At 38.8% G+C, this 10,130-nt stretch overlaps 2 pseudogenes; both read left to right on the forward strand.

The window, feature by feature from the left end:
• Nucleotides 1-4,751: 4,751 nt before the first annotated feature.
• Nucleotides 4,752-5,142, forward strand: LOC117797174 (annotated as a pseudogene).
• A 2,140-nt stretch (nt 5,143-7,282) lies between these two features.
• On the forward strand, nt 7,283-7,673 carry LOC100477551 (annotated as a pseudogene).
• The last annotated feature ends 2,457 nt before the right edge of the window (nt 7,674-10,130 follow it).

Below are 10,130 nucleotides of genomic sequence, written 5' to 3' on the forward strand. Positions count from 1 at the left end.
TGTGCAGTTGCTCATTTGTTATATTCCTTAATAGAGTGTAGGCCAATTTGATGCTTACAACATAACAGAACAGATTCCTGTTGTGAGTGGATTTCTTAATAGTAACCTGAAAAAAAATGTAGGAAACTTTGTAGGAAGGTGGTAAGGGAAAATGATAAAGGCATCGAAGGAAATGCTTCTGGTGTCAGGAGGCAGAGAGAGTGACAGGATCAGCTTGGGGTGTGGTAAAGTAGGATCAGAGAGTTCTATGTGTATGATCTCAGGAAGGTCCACCTAACTTGGGCCCTTATTTTCCTTATCTGTAAAATGGGGATAATAATACCTGCCTAATAGTATTCTTATGATATTGATACCAGGTTATGTTTATAAATAATTTAATACAATGCTAGGGACAGGTACATAGCAAACATACACTAGATTCAACTAATAAAGTGAAAATTAACTTTCCCCCTGAAATGGGGTTTAAGAAGTTCTGTCATTTCCATCTTGATTTACTTAATCTCTCTATATAAATGATGAGTTCTAGATCAGCAGATTACCTTTGGAAAACCTTTATTGGTTTTATTGAAAAAGTCATTTCTCTGTCACATCATCCATTAACATAAGGTTGCAGCTCTGACTTATTCAATGAGGCTTTGTTACATAAAAATGAAGCTATTGATATTATTGACTATTAATGAATGCTTATTCCATAGTATAAGTTATTGTTTCCACAAAATATAATCTATTTTAATAACCGAGATGAACCACAAATTTTTTAAACAAGGAATGAGTTTCTATATTCAATTTATTAAACTAACCAGGTACTCAGCATATAGCTTTAATTAAGTTATTTGCCTTGAGGCCAATCAATAATTAATTTCCCCATTCAAAAACTATGACTTGGATGTTTCTCTTAAAGCATGCCAATTAAAAATAGAAAAGCCAAACTATAAAAAATATATGTTTATTGACAAGTTAGAAGATGTTGCCAGGCTTTTTAACAAGCTCTTTGAAAATACTGCTTTATTTGAAAAGAAGCTTTAATTACCTTTGATCATGGCACTGAAGTCTTAGCATTATATTCCTATTTAGTAATACATACTCAGCTCATGGTGATACTTCTGTCATAGCTTGTGGTGATTAGGGAGAATCATAAAAGACAATTGATAAACTTGTTAAGATTTGACTATGATGGAAAGAACAGCTTTGAATTATTCTTATTAATTTAACCCATATATTTTAGAAAACTAGTGATAAGCTGGTTGCCATGAAGTATTTACTACTGTAAAATGATAAGTTTTAGCACACTTTACTAACAAATCTGAAACTGAGTTTTGAGAGAAAGGGAAATGGGACTCATATTCTCTTTTATTTCCCAAACTATGAGTTTATATAAAATATAATGCTAACATTCTCCCCGTTGCTCACTCTGTTCTAGCACCATGGCCTCCTCACTGATCTTACACAAGCCTGAAGTTTGCATTTGGTGTGCCCTTTGCCTGGCATACTCTTCCCTTGGATATTTACTTCACTTCTTCACTTTGCTCAGTGTCATTTTCTCAGAGTTGCTTACTCCTATCCCTCCCACTTAAAATCACACACTACAGTGCCCCTAATTTCCTTTAACCTGCTCTGTTTCTGTCTGCCATTCTAAACTAGTCATCTTCCAATGTACTATATATCTTAACATATTTGTTTATTGTAGGTTCCATCAAATGTAGACTCCAGGAAGCCAGAGAGTTTTGTTTGCTCTACTCATGCTGTATTTCCAGTACTTAAAATATTGTCAGATGCCTAGTGAAAACTGGATAAATATTTGTTGAATGAATGAATAGATGCATCAATAAATGTAGAAGTAAATAGATTCAACATCCTAGCTTAAGCACCTAGAAATTGTTCTGATTATTTGCCTGATTGCCTCAAACCTGGACTCATCAATGGAATGTGCCAAATGAAGTTAAAAAGCCAGAGATGGTATCTCATAGAACGAGAAATCCAAAGAATTTAAGGAGATTTGGTATCTCCCAACTTTGTTCCTCAAGAGGATATAGGAAACACATTCTTCACTAGACATTAAGAAATTCACTAGTGAGGGGAGTGCAATATTCTTGAAAAAGACTGCAGTGGCTGTCATCTCTAGGCTGGGATGATATCGCCACATACATTGGCATCCCATGTTCACTGAGGCCAAATAGCAGCACTCAATTGAAAGCAAGGTGAGGTGGTTCCATGATAATCAGCAGAGTGAGAGTGATGATAAAGTTTAACATACAGAAGACTTTGGAAGTGGCTAATTGATCCTGGGGATTCCAGAACTGAAATTGTTGATATCTCATTAAGGTCCTACTGAAAAACCCTCTAGGTTTGGCAGTGGCATGGGTAGCCCACCACATTGGAAATTTATGATCCCTCATACTTGCCTATCCTGAATCAGATCATAGACTCAGAGTTCCTTAAATGAAAGGAAAGATTTGTCTTGGTGAAGAAGGACCAATAGTCTCAAGTATATCTTCTTCCTAGTCTTTCTCTAGTACTTTTGATACAGTGTATTATTGATGATTAACTTTATTGTTTGATCCATAGGTAGCAGCATATCAAAACTGGCTTGTGACTGAACTAGATAGAGAAGGACTGACCATCCCTGAGTGATTGTGGGTATTCACTTCTGAGGAGCGGATGCCCATGTTTTAATTTGGAGTATAGATATTTTCTTACGCCAAGTATGAGAATGCTGTTGTTGCTATTGCTATTGTTTACAATAGTATGGATAGGAAGAAGGTTGTGCTTGGATGGAGAAGTCAAAGACTGCATTATTGGTGATAGTTTATCTTGCTCTCTCAACAACCACTCCTATCACTTTCTAGCTTGTGTTCTGTATCACTCATTTTTGAATTTTAACGCCACTCCTGTCCCTTGTTCATGGAATTCCCCCCACTTTCTGAAGTCTACAACATGTAGTTTAGTGTTTAGTTGTAGTCTACCTTATTTTTAAGTAATTTTATATATGTGTTTTTACCCTCTCTGAGGTCATTTTATTTTAATGCGAGGATGTCATGTATTCCCTTTTGTGTCGTGCTCAATAACCTCTGGTCTTTTGATCTAATAGAACTGCCAGTTCCGTGATATCTCTTTCCACCGGATAGTTCCCACTCATTTATAATCGAACGAGCAAAAACTCAGCAACTCAGTCATAACAAACCAAATAGATAATTCCTGACGCCCAAATAGTAAAGTCTGGTACAATGAAAATGCATGAGCATTTCTGGAAAGAGATCAAAGCCCCCATTCTTTATATTATGAACCAACCAGCAGAGGGAGCAAAAGAGATATTGAAGTGATCCTGTTTCTGCTTGCGCACCTTCTGCTATGGTTGCTGTCTAGAGCTAGGCTGTATTTTTAACATATATTCCCCCTAATCCCTGGGCAGAAATTCACCACATGCCTGTGAAGTCAGTTCTACGAGATTCGACTTGCACAACTTCTTTCTTCAATCTTGAGTTCCATGAAAACCTCAAGAGCTACTGGGTGAAAAACCAGGACTAAAATTTTAGGCTTTCAAACTTTAGGTGGCTCAAGAATTAGGGCAAAGAGATTTTAAATGAATAAAAAAATTAGGATAAATGATATTAATGAATTTCTGCTGTGTTCTGTATTATCTAAACTATTTTGAGAATTTTTCACATATACTCCAATGGAAGTTTTATTACATTCATAGTAAAACTGTATTTTTATATGATCAGGAAATAACAAAGAGAAAGTTCCTTTGAAAAGAATAATTTATATTCTTTTGTGTGTGTGTGTGTGTGTGTGTGTGAATAGTGCATATATACTATATATGATATATTTCCACATTCCCATATAAAATGTCCTTTAAAATGTTATAGATCAAAAAAGTTTCTCATTATCCTGGATACTTTGGTTTAGATAATTCTGTTAAGTATAATCATGAAGATGGCCAAAGACTTTTATGTGCTTTATAGTGTCCCCTGCAAAGCTTTAAGAATGTCATTAATTACATTCTTTGGATAAGTTCAATAAGAGGACTCTTGGATGTATAAAATCTTATTACCCAAACAGTCCCTTGAATTTAATGAAGATATATATATATATGTGTGTGTGTGTATTTACATAATATATTATATATATACATATATATATTTTTAAAATATTTATTTTATCTATTTCATAGAGAGAATATGCATGAGCTGGGGGGAAGGGGAAGGGGAGAGGGAGAAGTAGAGACGCAGGCTCCCTGCTAAGCGGGTAGCCTGAAGTGTGAAGTGTGGCTGGACCCCACAACCCTGAGATCATGACCTGAGTGGAAATCAAGAGTCCGACGCTGAACCAACTGAGGTGCCCAGGTGCCCCTTTAATGAAGTTATATTAAAGTACAGTCACAAGGATGAAGAAGCAAAAAAGAAGAAAAATCCATGATAATGTGAAGCTAATACAAATTTAATATGAATCATTTTATGCATCTGCTGAAGGATATCAAAAGGGAAAAGAAGCATTATAAGGCATTTCATTTTTAAGAAAATGTAATTATAAATAATATCATTCGTGTAGTTGCTTTTGTTTTGGGGATGTATAAACTCTTACACCATTTAAACGTAACACAAACTTGGGGAATTTCCAGATATCATGGCATGGTGGACATCTTTATCATTCCCGTAATTCTTGACTTTAGATAGAATTATATCCAACTGAGTTATTTGAGCTGATCTCCAAAAACAAGTCCTATGGAGCTCTTTTACCAGGGTCGCACCAACATGGGCTATGTTTGTACCAAAACCATGAAGCAGGTGGCACGGGTCATCACTACACTCGCCTGAGCAATGACCTCCACACCAACGAGCCCCTGTGTGGGGAGATCGCCATGATTCTCAGCAGGAAGCTCTGCAGCAAGGCAGCAGGCTACGGCACACATCCGAGGGGTGCAATCAGAGAGGTCTGGTGAGTGGTATCTGCATCAAACTGCAGGAGGAGAGAGAAAGAAGAGATAGTTATGTTCCTGAGGTCTCAGCCTGGATCAGGCGATCATTGAAGTGGATCCTGCCACTAAGCAACTGTTGGGGCTCTTGGACTTTGGCAGTCTGTTCAACCTGCAGTTCACAGCCTACACTTGGGATGAATTTCAAAACACCACATGCAGTTGTTTGAATCTCTTTGCTGTGCTACAGTATCTTCCATAAGCCTTAGGGAAAAAAAATTCATATAGAGATTCCCCTGACTGAGGCTAATGAGATTATTTTTATGAGGAGTAGATTGGATATGTGTGTGTGTGTATGCCTGTGTGGGCCTGTATGACTGATCAACAACAGAAATAACCTTAATATTTGTCTCCTCAAGGGAGGAACAAACATTCTAACTATTGTGAAAGTCTTTTTTTCTCTTGTTGTCTATTTCTATCCTGTAGTGAATTCGTTTTTATTACAATGTGGTCATGCCTTGTGCTGGAGGCATAAACTGGCAGGGTAACTGGACCTCTGTGGGGGATACCTTGTCTGTCTTCTGGCTGTGTAGTTGGGTTGTGCAACTCATGGAAAGAACAGCATTACAGCTTGAGAAGAACACACCACTGAGTGTTTTGTAAGAACATCTAGGAGAGAAACAAATAAACCAGTGTTGGCATTCATTTCATTAGACACTAATAAAACAAAGTTTGAAAACTCAAAGAAAAATAGTATCTTTTAGTTTAAAAGAATTTGAACCCCCAGATTTCACTACCTAATGCTTCTCGGGAATACAGCTTAATGAAGCTCATTGTTTTAGATTTTTTGGTACAGTGGGTATGGAAGACATTTGAGCTTGTTGAATTGACTCAAAGTTTGGGAAAAGGTGCCGGAGAGGAGGAGGTCTGGTATGGTTCAGTGAGTTGGCTTGAACTAGCACCCCAGAGATGTCAGTTCTCAACCCAGTTTTATCATTCAGTAATTGCTTGTCCTTGGCTAATTCAACAAATTTGTTTCCTTATCTGCCAAATGTCTTACCTCTTCTTGTACGATAACATGATCACATGGAGGAACTGTGAAATACCTAGCATGCTATAAAAATATGAGCTACCTTTAAAATTATTTGTTGTTATTAAAAATACTCAAGAGGATGATCTTTATGGCTACGATCAAGATGCATGTTTATTATACTCTGGAATATATAGCTTGGAAATGACAAAGCTTGACTAGGACTAAGCCAAAGTGCTCTGATGTTTGGGAGTAAGGTGAAAGACATGCAGTATTCATTAGGACACTTGTGGCGATTAGGGAGATGACCTTAATAGGTTATCAAATTCATAGCCTCTCACAATGGACCAAACTTTAGCCAATTCAATTAAATGAGATTTTCCATTGTTTACAAAGACAGCCAGCCAGGACTATTCCAATACAAGCAGTTTCAATATTATGCAATTCTTTCTTATGTAATTCTTAATTCTCAGGCCTCACCAGCATGGGGATAAAAATAGAATGTTATGATTGTTGCAAGTTGGTATTTCTGTGACCCAGCTCCCATTTTACTGTGTGAGAACTCTAGACCACCCTTACATGTCTACTAAATAGTTATAGCATTCTGTATATCATCTATAGTCAGCGGATTTATCCTTTTAATTACCAAGTGGCATCCTATGTTCTATTTTCTTTCTCTTTTACCCTGGCTCTATACTGTTTGTCTACTGCTTTCTGGTATGAAAAATAACAGCTTTGCTGCCAGTGCCACGCTATGGAGATGATTCTAGAAGTAACGGTGTTTGGTGCCCAGGCTGCCATGCCTATTGCTGAGGGTGTTGATGAATCTCTCATGGCATCAGCCATCAGTATCTCCTACTGTTGGGGATAAGACTAGCCCCAATTCTGCAGCTGTCCTGAGTACTCCATAGCTGTCCCAGGTACTCTTGTTTTTACGTGCTCGTTAGTGGATGCATCCATGTTCTGGTACTTAGCTGTGAGTCTGTAAGTTCTGAGGCCAGGCGAATGAGTGACTGACATTGTGTTGTCCTCAAAGTTGGATCTTCCCTTTGATTCTGGCACATCATCCTTGGACCAAACATGTGTGCCTCATTCCTTTTTTCTGTGCATTTTACCCGAGGGGTTTCGGTGTCCTATGTAATACTCCCTAGGAGGCATCCCCCAGAGCCTGATGTGTAACTGATNGGGACCGGCTGAAAAAGGGGTCCCCTACTCCTCCGCCATCTTAACCTCTCATTCCCGTAATTCTTGACTTTAGATAGAATTATATCCAACTGAGTTATTTGAGCTGATCTCCAAAAACAAGTCCTATGGAGCTCTTTTACCAGGGTCGCACCAACATGGGCTATGTTTGTACCAAAACCATGAAGCAGGTGGCACGGGTCATCACTACACTCGCCTGAGCAATGACCTCCACACCAACGAGCCCCTGTGTGGGGAGATCGCCATGATTCTCAGCAGGAAGCTCTGCAGCAAGGCAGCAGGCTACGGCACACATCCGAGGGGTGCAATCAGAGAGGTCTGGTGAGCGGTATCTGCATCAAACTGCAGGAGGAGAGAGAAAGAAGAGATAGTTATGTTCCTGAGGTCTCAGCCTGGATCAGGCGATCATTGAAGTGGATCCTGCCACTAAGCAACTGTTGGGGCTCTTGGACTTTGGCAGTCTGTTCAACCTGCAGTTCACAGCCTACACTTGGGATGAATTTCAAAACACCACATGCAGTTGTTTGAATCTCTTTGCTGTGCTACAGTATCTTCCATAAGCCTTAGGGAAAAAAAATTCATATAGAGATTCCCCTGACTGAGGCTAATGAGATTATTTTTATGAGGAGTAGATTGGATATGTGTGTGTGTGTATGCCTGTGTGGGCCTGTATGACTGATCAACAACAGAAATAACCTTAATATTTGTCTCCTCAAGGGAGGAACAAACATTCTAACTATTGTGAAAGTCTTTTTTTCTCTTGTTGTCTATTTCTATCCTGCAGTGAATTCGTTTTTATTACAATGTGGTCATGCCTTGTGCTGGAGGCATAAACTGGCAGGGTAACTGGACCTCTGTGGGGGATACCTTGTCTGTCTTCTGGCTGTGTAGTTGGGTTGTGCAACTCATGGAAAGAACAGCATTACAGCTTGAGAAGAACACACCACTGAGTGTTTTGTAAGAACATCTAGGAGAGAAACAAATAAACCAGTGTTGGCATTCATTTCATTAGACACTAATAAAACAAAGTTTGAAAACTCAAAGAAAAATAGTATCTTTTAGTTTAAAAGAATTTGAACCCCCAGATTTCACTACCTAATGCTTCTCGGGAATACAGCTTAATGAAGCTCATTGTTTTAGATTTTTTGGTACAGTGGGTATGGAAGACATTTGAGCTTGTTGAATTGACTCAAAGTTTGGGAAAAGGTGCCGGAGAGGAGGAGGTCTGGTATGGTTCAGTGAGTTGGCTTGAACTAGCACCCCAGAGATGTCAGTTCTCAACCCAGTTTTATCATTCAGTAATTGCTTGTCCTTGGCTAATTCAACAAATTTGTTTCCTTATCTGCCAAATGTCTTACCTCTTCTTGTACGATAACATGATCACATGGAGGAACTGTGAAATACCTAGCATGCTATAAAAATATGAGCTACCTTTAAAATTATTTGTTGTTATTAAAAATACTCAAGAGGATGATCGTTATGGCTACGATCAAGATGCATGTTTATTATACTCTGGAATATATAGCTTGGAAATGACAAAGCTTGACTAGGACTAAGCCAAAGTGCTCTGATGTTTGGGAGTAAGGTGAAAGACATGCAGTATTCATTAGGACACTTGTGGCGATTAGGGAGATGACCTTAATAGGTTATCAAATTCATAGCCTCTCACAATGGACCAAACTTTAGCCAATTCAATTAAATGAGATTTTCCATTGTTTACAAAGACAGCCAGCCAGGACTATTCCAATACAAGCAGTTTCAATATTATGCAATTCTTTCTTATGTAATTCTTAATTCTCAGGCCTCACCAGCATGGGGATAAAAATAGAATGTTATGATTGTTGCAAGTTGGTATTTCTGTGACCCAGCTCCCATTTTACTGTGTGAGAACTCTAGACCACCCTTACATGTCTACTAAATAGTTATAGCATTCTGTATATCATCTATAGTCAGCGGATTTATTCTTTTAATTACCAAGTGGCATCCTATGTTCTATTTTCTTTCTCTTTTACCCTGGCTCTATACTGTTTGTCTACTGCTTTCTGGTATGAAAAATAACAGCTTTGCTGCCAGTGCCACGCTATGGAGATGATTCTAGAAGTAACGGTGTTTGGTGCCCAGGCTGCCATGCCTATTGCTGAGGGTGTTGATGAATCTCTCATGGCATCAGCCATCAGTATCTCCTACTGTTGGGGATAAGACTAGCCCCAATTCTGCAGCTGTCCTGAGTACTCCATAGCTGTCCCAGGTACTCTTGTTTTTACGTGCTCGTTAGTGGATGCATCCATGTTCTGGTACTTAGCTGTGAGTCTGTAAGTTCTGAGGCCAGGCGAATGAGTGACTGACATTGTGTTGTCCTCAAAGTTGGATCTTCCCTTTGATTCTGGCACATCATCCTTGGACCAAACATGTGTGCCTCATTCCTTTTTTCTGTGCATTTTACCCGAGGGGTTTCGGTGTCCTATGTAATACTCCCTAGGAGGCATCCCCCAGAGCCTGATGTGTAACTGATCCACTCACTATCCTGGAATGCCTGAATAAAATCTCTTCATCATACTAACTGTCAGCCTTTTCCTTTGGTGTAGTACTGAGCGAGGACTCTCATGTTTATAGCAGTACTTTATACTCTTATGTATCATACTCTCATACTCCTCGTCTCAGCCATCCTTTCTGCAAAAAAAAAATCAATCTCCACTTTTTAAAGTAAGGGTGTAGTTCTGTCGGCTCTTATTCATCTCTGTGGTTGTAGGCTTGACGTCTGCAACTTCTTCACAAAGTAGGACACCTTATTCTAAAATGTGACTTCTCTCTTCCACAAGGTTTCTTTGTTTCTCAAACCTAAGTGACGAGATGAAGCATTATTTATGGGGTCCTAACATAACCCCCGTTCTCGGTATGCCTAGTGTTATTGGCATCACACGAAGCGTACATGCCTTTTAAATGATGCATAAGAATGAAGTGTTATAGCAGGCTCCTGGTTTACCC

The sequence above is a fragment of the Ailuropoda melanoleuca genome, chromosome 19, assembly GCF_002007445.2.
Source record: "Ailuropoda melanoleuca isolate Jingjing chromosome 19, ASM200744v2, whole genome shotgun sequence".
Taxonomy (NCBI): Eukaryota; Metazoa; Chordata; class Mammalia; order Carnivora; family Ursidae; genus Ailuropoda; species Ailuropoda melanoleuca.